Genomic DNA, 8,285 nt, shown 5'->3' with positions numbered 1-8,285 from the left:
AGAGAGAGAGAGAGAGAGAGAGAGATAGATAGATAGATAGATAGATAGATATATGACATTAAGCATCCATTTAGCTAATGGATGACATAAGTGTCCACTTAACTTATCTTTTCTTTAGTGGGTAATTTTCCCCACCTCTTCAATATTAAATTATGTAGAGCTCATAATTTGGGCTATAAATAGCCTATGATTTGTGAAGAAATAAAGATAGAAAACAATTTTACATTCTCCAAATTTATATCATGTTTAGTTTTGTTCAAGTTTACATAACAAATTCATAACACGTTATCAGCACGAAACTCTCTTATAAGGTACGTATTATGTAACTATTTGTTTTCATACTCCACACACACATACAAATATAAATTGTTAAAGGAAACAAACTTTTGATAATAATCTATTAACAATATATGATTCTATTTAGATTTATTTGAGATGGTTATCTTATTTTGAAAATATCATTATATCTAACTTAATAATCTTTTATGATAGTTTCACTATATCAAATTTATCAAAACTTGAGTTTGTGGCACTTGACATTACTTGAAAGAATTATTTATCATGGGTCCTTGATTCTGAAACTCACCTTGACGCTAGAGGTCTTAGGGATACTATTAAACAAGAAAATAACTCATCAAGTCAAGATAAGGCAAAAGTTATGATTTTTCTTCGTCATCACCTCCACAGAGGATTAAAAACTGAATATTTAGCTGTGAAAGATCCACTTGAATTATGGACCAACTTGAAGGATCGATATCACCACCTAAAATTGACGGTATTATCAAAAGCAAAGTATAACTGGATACACCTTCGATTTCAAGATTTTAAAATCGTAGTTGAGTATAATTATGCTATTTATAAAGTAAGTTCAATATTAAGATTACGTGGAGAAACCATCACTGATGAGGACTTACTAGAGAACTTTTTCCACTTTTCATGCTTCTAATGTATCACTACAACAACAATATCGTGAAAAGGGATTTAAGAAATATTTTGAATTGATTACATGCCTACTTGTGGCAGAACAGAATAATACTTTGTTAATGAAAAATCATGAAGCTCGTCCCACTGGATCTGCTTCATTCCCTGAAGCAAATGTTGTAGCAGCAAATGATCAGCCTGAAATAAGGCAAAATTATTATCGCGATCGTGGCTGAGGCCATGGACATGGACGTGGGTGAGGATATGACAGAGAGAGTAATAATTATCGTCATATGGTGGAAATAAACAAGAGAATAATAAAGATTCTCAAAATAATTCTTCAAAGGGTAAAGTTAATATTTGTCACTGATGTGGCATGAAAGGTCATTGGGCACGTGCTTGTCGTACGCCTGATCATTTTGTCAAACTTTATTAAGCTTCCCTTAAAAGAAAAGAAAATGATGTGGAAGTACACTTGACCTTTCGAGGTAATGATGATGAAGCAGGTCCATCAAATACATATGATGGTGTTGAGGAAAATCTTGCTTACAATGATGATGACTTTAAGAGCCTCTCAGATATTACCCATTTGAAAGCTGAAGATTTCTATAAGGACATTGATTGAAGAACTGATGATCTTAGTTGAGAATAAATTATAAAGAAAGTTATTATTTTCTTTTGTTTGCAATTATGTTTTTTGTTTTATTAAAGTACCGTGTGTTTCTGATTTCTACATTTGTTATGTTAGTTTTTCAAAAATTTTATAATATGTTTTTTTTTATTTGAAGAATATGGAAATTCCCTAATCATCAATTGGATCCAAAATAAGTTACGATGATATATATCTTATAGATAGTGTCACCACGCATACTATTCTAAAAGATAAGAAATATTTCTCTTATTTGGTGATGAATGAAGCCAATGTTAATACCATATGTGGTAGTGCAAGATTAATTGAAGGCTCCAGAAAAGCTAACTTATTACTTCCCGGAGGAACAAAGTTGATGATTGATGAATCATTATATTGTAGTAAGTCTCAAAGAAACTTATTGATACAAGTACGATCGTGATCATGAATATTTTTTTAGTATGTTAAATGCAACCAAGAGAGTGCACAAGTCTAAGTGTGAAGGAAACCCAAAATCGCTCATATGGTGCACTTAATGGGCGCCCATTGAAGACTAGTCATTAAAGGGTCTTTTAATCTCTTGTCTCTTATTTTTGTAATGTAATATAAATAAAACCTTGTAGGGTTTTATTTCCTTAGTTTTTGAATGTTATTGAAAGAAACTCCTCTAGAGAGAGTGACAGCAACCGTAACTAAGGTGATACTAGTGTGGAATCACTAGTGTTGCAAAACATTGTTAGAAACCTTGGTGTTTGAGAGGTGGACGCCCTCTTATGTCATCGTAGAGTTTTGGTGTTGATATTACGAGTGTTAAGGGTCTTGGTATTTAATATATACCTTGGTTCTTACTGTTTGTAATATTGTATGTCACACTTCCTAACTTTTGTTTCTGTAATCATTGTACTAGTTCGTAGTTGTTTCTAGTGAAGTCGTGTATTGTAGTTACATTGTTCTTGTGTTTCGTTCCTATTGTTATCATCTTGTTCTTCTGGTGTAGCTGTTGTTTTGGTGTTGAACACCTAGTAATCTTGGGTTCTTAAGTTGTCATCTTGTAGCCATTTGGTCTCTTGTACCTTGTGGACTATTTTGTGCGATTTGGGGCTATTTTGGTGTCTTTCCTTGGTCGTTTTGGTATCATTTGGTATCAAAGCAAGGGTGGTTGTGTTCCTACACTACCAATCTTGGGCTCTCTTAGTAAAAAAAATCAAAAAAATAAAGGAGTAGAAGTTTCTTGTGTTCTTGGCCAAGAGTGTGTCTAGTTGTTGTCTTGGCCGAAATTTGGATGCTAGATCTAGGAGTACTTCATGCGTTTTGACTGTTCTTAGTGTTGGTTTCTTCGTCCCTAACACTAATAGAATCAAGATCCAAGTTAAACTTTTATTTGTGTTGTTGTTGTACAGATTCAAGGATTGACCGAAGTATTGTTGGTGTCGGTTTGTGGATCCAATCTTTGGATGTTTTTGGTGTGTTGTTGTGGAATCTAAGATTTGGAGGTGTATTATTGGCATTTTTGTTGTGGATTTATGTTTGAAGAGGGGTTGTTGTTGTTGGGAGGTACAATTTGAACCTTTGTCTTCAAATCTCTATTGAAGGTTCTTGATGTTCTTGAACCATCTTCATATCTTGTGGCAAGAAGAACTTTCAGTGGTGGTGTTTGATCTTAAAGACTAGTGGAGAGAAGTGAAGTCTCTTGTTTGTCTTGAAACAAGTCCCAAAGTTATACCAAAGAAGTAAGGGACAAAAGAGCTTTCAAAAAGGCTTGTTGCCAAAAGAGAGAAATAACTCGTTCTAAGGTTGACAAAATAGGAAAGGGCCACTAACCCTTCAAAAAGGTGTCTTGCCCAAAAGGTGCAAGACGAGTCAACCTTTTTGTATGTGAAAAGAGGCTCCAAAAACTTGTTGTAACCCAATTTTTCTTTTCCACAAGTTGGACAAACACTAAAATTCTCAAGGTCTACAACCATTCCAAGTCTGCCATGTCGCTATCCGCAACCAATCAAAGGCTTCCACTTCTCCCCTTGTACAACTAACGTGCTTTTTTTGTTTTGTAGCTAACTTCTTGGTCATAATGAAAGTCATTTTGGCCCACCTTGATGCTATTTCCCGAGATATGGCTAAGGTGAATGTGGGCCTTGAATATGTCTACTATACTTGAGAGGTGGATCAAGTGGAGAGTCGAAGGAACTCTCGTGTTTCTACTCCCGAACTTTATCTCAAATGATCAATCCTCCAAGACCACCACCAAGTGACATAGACATAAACCAAGCCACCAAATGCCCTCCAACCCGAGACCTAAATAGGTCACTTCCTCTTCAATTTGATCAAGTCCAACAAGAAGGACTTGGAAGCTAACTTTCTCCCATCCAGCCACAACCGAAGCTCCACATTACATAAATAATCCTCTCAACCGAAACTTCACTTCCCTAAAATCGATATGTCCATATAGAGGAGTATGGTAGAAAGAAACACGGGGGACATAGGGTCTACAATGATGCTTATATGATGGAAGATAAATTGAGGAGAAGACGTAGGAAACCACACGGAACCCGCTGCTATGAAAATATGTGGGATATGTTTCTGATGAGATTGAAGACTAGGCTCAAGATGGAGAGAAAGTCGAGGTTCAAAATAAAGATATTGGCCGAGACTTATATTATTAAGCTCTCGGGTTCCTCATGTGTTTTGCGGACTGTTTTGTGCCATCTTCATATTTTTACAGACTGGTTTGAGTGGTTTATTTTAAGTGCCAAATTAAACGAGGTGCGGTCGTGAATTTGTGGGCAAATTTCTCTCAAGATGGAGAGGATGATACAAGTACGATCGTGTTCATGAACATTTTTTTAGTATGTTAAACACAGCCGAGAGACTGCACAAGTCTAAGTCTGAAGGAAGCCCAAAACCGCCCATATGGTGCACTCAATGAGCGCCCATTTTTGAAGACTAGTCATTAAAGGGCCTTTTAATCCTTTGTCTCTTATTTTTACAATGTAATATAAATAGAACCTTGTAGGGTTTTAGTTCCTTAGTTTTTTAATGTTAATGGAAGAAACTCCCCTAGAGAGAGTGAGAGCAACCGTAACTAGGGTGATACTAGTGTGGAATCACTAGTGTTGCAAAACATTGTTAGAAACCTTAGTGCTTGAGAGGTGGATGCCCTCTTGTGTCATCATAGAGTGTTAGTGTTGATATTACGAGTGTTAAGGGTCTTGGTATTTAATATATACCTTGGTTCTTATTGTTTGTAACATTGTATGTCACACTTCCTAACTTTTGTTCCTGTAATCATTGTACTAGTTCGTAGTTGTTTCTAGTAAAGCTGTGTGTTGTTGTTACATTGTTCTTGTGTTCCGTTCCTATTATTATCATCTTGTTCTTCTGGTGTAGCTGTTGTTTTGGTGTTGAACACCTAGTAATCTTGGGTTCTTAAGTTGTCATCTTGTAGCCATTTAGTCTCTTGTACCTTGTGGACTGTTTTGTGCGACTTGTGGACTGTTTTGTGCGATTTGTGGGCTGTTTTGATATAAAAAAATCTAACTAAGGAACAAGACTAAGGAAAATGTTTAAATAGTCTATTACAAAAGGTGTTGCAAAAGGACTCCTTTGCCCATAATGAGGGTGGTGGGTGTGGAGTGTATTTGGGGCATCCTTGGGTGTATTTTTGAGCACCTAAGGCTAGACCTCATATGTCAAGGCGTACACTCCCTTGGACGAGTTCACAACAAGCTCAAACGCGTCCATTTTCATAAATGCACCTTGTAGTCTTTGTAGTTCCCGAGCTTGGACAAGGCTTTGAAAAAGACTTCAAAAGGTCTTCAATTCACTTTGCAAATCCAAAACTTGGACCTTCAACAAAAGTTTGTAATCCTTGTACTTCTCATGCTTGTATCATCCTCTCTAGCTTGAAAGGAATTTGTCCTCAAATTCGCACCTTGCAAAACCAAAGAGAGAGAAAACAAGCACACAATCCTCATGATAGGAGGGTTAGGATTAGTACCGCAAATTATATAGACATGCCAAAGGGGTACACTTTTGGAATACAACCAACAATCCTTTGTTATGATTATGAAGCACGTACCACAAGCTTCACAAAGGACATGACTAAGATAAACATCAAGGAAATAGAAGTGCAATTCGAAACTATCACATATGTCATCAAGCCAAGGTTGTTCATATTTGGAATATACCCGCGGGTCCTTTGTGTGTGACATGAAAAGCTTAGCCTGAATAGCACAAAGGAAGTGACTCTGACAAATATCAAGAGATAAGGAAACTACAATGGTCTTAATGGCTTTACTATACCCAAAAGGTAAGACTACCTTTATCTTAGGAACCATAAGATACAATTGTTTTATTACCTCTATAATGGACCTCATCAAATATAGTGCCACTATTGATCTTAAGATCCACCTCAACCACATATCACCATCATGTAAATAAGGAAACCAGCCACCAAACTTCCTATCACTACACAATACAAATTCAAAATTAACATGGTTATCATTATAGGTAAAGAGGTAATATAGAAAGGAATCAAGTATGAAGACATCTTGCCGAGGGGGTATACTTTTAAAATACAACCTGCAATCCTTTTTTTTACCATGAAATACGTAGTTTGAACATTATAAAGGATAGGGATAAGATAATAATCAAGAAAATATAAGTATAAGCCGAGCCAACCCCTTTCCCAACCCACTAGTGTTCTGGAATCAAAGGGATAGTGTAAACAAGGGTATAAGCCGAGATTAACCAATCCTTTTACTAGGATATCATCCAAGACTAAAGAGTTGTGGCCTAGAAGTCTTATGTTATGAGCACGCACACCTTTATTCAAAATTTTTCCAAGCATATGATTACCTTGAGAAAAACTAGTGGCATGATTTGCATCACACAAGCTCAAAGGAATATGTCAAATAGCATGACCTATATTACAAGAATGAACACTAACTTGAGGATTTTGAATCACATCACTCACATGATAAAGTAGTGAACTATCCTTAAGAGAAAAATAACCAACATATGCAACAAGAGAACTACCAAGGAAAGATTCGTACTTTTCTATACTATGCATGTAAATCCGAAGCTACTTCACATTGGATACTAATATCCTTATCACAACATTTCAATCCTAAGAAAGTGTAGAGTATAGTAATTATACCTCGGTGTATGCCACGGCAGTCCACTTGTTGGGAGCTCTCGGCCAAGGGTATCACTAGCTCATTTCCCATGTTATCGTGCGGAACCCCTTGTTGATTCTTCTTTGATAGCATATGAACTTGAATATGTACATAAGAATGATAAATGCTAGGCAAAGTGATAGCATATGGGTTAGTGAGTATCAAAGATCCTTTGTGGGCAAGCACATTTTTCTTTTCCTTTTCTACTTCACTACCCGCGGTTTCTCTTTCCCTTGCCCTCTTTTCTTTACATTCTTCTTGTATCTCACCACTAATTTTCTCTCCATATTTAGGCTTGGAATAATTCTCCTTGGATCCTAACTCTCTCTCTTTTTCTACTTGGGTAGGGTGTTTCCGGGTTAGTGTAGCTTGGGGAGGGGACATTGGATTTAGTAGAGTGTAGGGTCTTTGGACTTGAGGTGTTTGGACTTGTGAAGGTTAAGGCCTTTGGTCAAGTAGGTTTGGAATGTGGTACTTTATATTTTGAGGTAACATTCGAGTACCAAGTACTTATTGTTGGACTTTGTTCAATGGGGAATATATAGGTCTACTTGGCTCTCGGTTTGATGGACTTTGGTTTTGTGGATTGGAATTTAGTGGAGAAGGTCTATGGATTGAGGGATTTTGGTTTGGAGGATTCGGATTTAAGGGTGGTTTTTGGGTTCCAAGTCCTTCATGTGGGACTTGGTGGCATGGGGAATGGCTAGGTCTATCAAGGCCTCGGCCTTGTGAGTAATAGTTGGCTTGAGGTATAGCATTTGGTTGATACATTCTTTGGTGCATAGCTTCGGGGGTAATGGTTAGGGATGTGTTTTGAGGAGTTGAGGGTCAGAACTCCATTGGCTTTCTACCCTTTTCATTCTACCACTAATAGAGGCCACTTCCACTCCCAACTTATTAAGATTCGCATTTGCTCTAGCCACATCCCGAGACAAGGATTCAAGATTAGCCATAAGAGCATTCAAAACATTATGGTCCATGGTTTATGAATTGTAAGTTTTGGGTTCCATGTGTGGTGGTTCCATTTTTGAATGTACCTACAGAACAAGCAAACGTTAGTTCAAAATACTCTCACACTCTTTTCACTCGGCTCCCTCACTTGGCCCTTCAAGTGTTGTAAGCTGGCTACCAACTTGTGAGTGCTTGGGAATGAGTCTACTCTTGAGTTAGAATGGATTTCGGTTCGGAAGACTCAAGAAAGTTTTGTACGCACTTGAACCAAGAACAACGACGAATTGTAAACGAGCAAAGCACCACAAGGAACGTTAACACGAAAGACGTACTCAAAAATTAGTTCACAACTTAGTAGGTTGTTACTTAGTTGCCAACTAGTGTAGGAGTCAATAGAAGAAAATCAATAGATACAAGGAAAGAAACTATCAATGTCCAATGACTTGAGTTTTGTTGTTGATGTGGCCCACGATTTTTTTTGGTTGTTTGGTGTTGTTGTTTTTGTTGAAGTTTGATATTTGTCACTTGAGTTGTTCAATTTTGGTTTGTGGGTGATGATTTTTGGTTTTGGAATGAGGAAACAAGACTTTGGACGCTCTTTCTAAAGGTCA

The sequence above is a fragment of the Capsicum annuum genome, chromosome 3 (genome assembly GCF_002878395.1).
Source record: "Capsicum annuum cultivar UCD-10X-F1 chromosome 3, UCD10Xv1.1, whole genome shotgun sequence".
NCBI classification, from domain to species: domain Eukaryota; kingdom Viridiplantae; phylum Streptophyta; class Magnoliopsida; order Solanales; family Solanaceae; genus Capsicum; species Capsicum annuum.
The sequence above is the reverse complement of the archived record's forward strand: the minus strand, read 5'-3'. Positions refer to the sequence as shown.